We start from the raw sequence: 2,272 nt of genomic DNA, 5'->3' as shown, positions 1-2,272 counted from the left end.
GCTAAATACTGAATTGTCTTGGAATATGAAAAACAATTTTACAGTTCTGTTGGCACAGAAAGGATATAAAAAGAACAACAACCAAAAAAAGTGGGAGGACTTGTCTTTCTTTATACTGTAATTTAATTCAAAACAAGGATAATTAAAGGCATATGATTATAGCATATGAATGAAAATGGAACAAGAATTTCACGTGTGTGTATGCATATATGTGTGTGTATATACACCCTATAGATCAACATACACACTTCACACACGTGGTATGGATTTAAAATATGATTTAAGTGGCTCCTCCAATCAGTGCATAATGTGTTATTAAATAAGTAGTATTGAGATAATAAACTCATTTGCAAAACAAACAAAAAGACTAGATCTCTATCTCATTGTATTAATTTGCTAGGGCTTTCATAGCAGAGTATTACAAACTGGGTGGATTAACAACATAAATAAATTTTGCCATATTTCTGAAGGCTAGAAATACAAAATCAGGGCCTTTACGGGTTAGTTTTATTCTGAGGCCTCATTCCTTTGCCTGAAGATGGCGGCCTTCTTCCTACGTCTTCACATAGTCTTCCCTCTGTGTGCATCATCTTAATCTCCTCTTTTTTTAGAAAGACTTCAGGCACACTGGATTAGAGCCCACCCCTATGACCTCATTTTACCTTTATTAACTCTTTAAAAAGGTCCTCTCTCCAAAGGCCACCACATTCTGAGGTGCTGGGAATGTCAACATATGAGTTGGGGGAGGGGCACAATTTGTCCTAAAGCACTTATACAAAACTGGGTTTCAAAATAATTGAGGAATGTTTAAAACCAAAAACAGGGGCTCCTGGGTGGCTCAGTCGGTTAAGCATCTGCCTTCAGCTCAGTCCTGGGGTCAAGCCCCACATCAGGCTTCCTGCTCAGCAGGGAACCTGCTTCTCCCTCTCCCTCTGCTGCTCCCCCTGCTCCTGAACGCTCTCTCTCTCTTGCTTGCTCGCTCACTCACTCTTGCTCTATCTCAAATAATAAGATCTTTAAAAAAAATAAAATAAAACAAAAACAAAACATGACCCTTTTGCCCTTGATGCACAGGTTTCAGAGAGTCTATGAACTCCTGAAGTTGCAGGTAAAATATTTGGGTATGGACATTTGTGCATATTTCTGAATGAGATACTTTATATTTCATAAACTTCGTGAAAAGATCTGTAATTACAATTTTTTTAAAGTTTAAAACATTAAAGTAGGGAACATATAAATGATATTTATAGAATATTGAAGCGGGTAAAGACTGCCTAAGTTAACAGCAAAAGCACACACCCTAAAGTAAAATGTGGATAGACTGGACTACATAAATATTAAACAATTTTTATGGGGAAAGAAACTGTTCACAAAGTTAAAAGTAAAAGCCTGGGGGAAATAATTACAGCATAGATAGGGAGGTAGCATAAAAGAGAGTTAAGCACATGGGCTTGAAATTATATATATACATACCTTTAATACTAGTCTATCTATTACAGCTATGTGACTTTCTATAGACTAAGTTTCTCTTGTTCTTTCTTCAATTCTAAAGTGAAGATTACAATAATGCTTAATAGGGCATCAAGAAAATTATATTAGGATAACATTTGTTAAAAGTTAGTACAATGACTAAAAACCAGTGTGAATAAATATTGGTTAAGAAGGCAAATATTTAATCTATGTATTAATATACATATTTTTAGAGTTCTTTTTAAATTAATATAAAAAATAAACACCTTAAGGAAAAATTGGCATCAGTCACAAGCAAAAAATCTAGTAGAGTGGTGCACACAGTGAAAACCATCAGAAACAATATTCAACCCCACACTCAGAATAACAAACAGGCCAGTACAAGTGGCTTAGAGATGGTTCTAAATTGAACTTAGTTCATACATTATTAATGGGTAATGCCTAGCATATGATAAGTATCTAATAAATAAATGTGAAATAAATTGTTCTCACTTTAATAATATTGGGTAATAAATTTAAGCCATATTAATGTTTTAGAAGTCAAAAAATAGAATAAACCATAAAATAAATAAGATTAAAAGAGAAATAATTTTAAAGGAAATAAATGCATGAAGCAAATGACAAGATAGGATTTAAAAGGAACTCTAAAAAAAAAGCACAAATCAAGGCTGTAGAATGACATAACAACTCCAAGTTACCATAAGCTAAATATTTATAACAGAAACTCAAAATGGTAATTTAGTAAAACATACCACAAAGAGGACAAAGGGTGATGGGGAAAGGAAGAATCAGTTGGAGTCAA

The sequence above is a fragment of the Zalophus californianus genome, chromosome 12, assembly GCF_009762305.2.
Source record: "Zalophus californianus isolate mZalCal1 chromosome 12, mZalCal1.pri.v2, whole genome shotgun sequence".
In the NCBI taxonomy this organism is placed as follows: Eukaryota; Metazoa; Chordata; class Mammalia; order Carnivora; family Otariidae; genus Zalophus; species Zalophus californianus.
Note: the sequence above shows the minus strand (reverse complement) of the source record.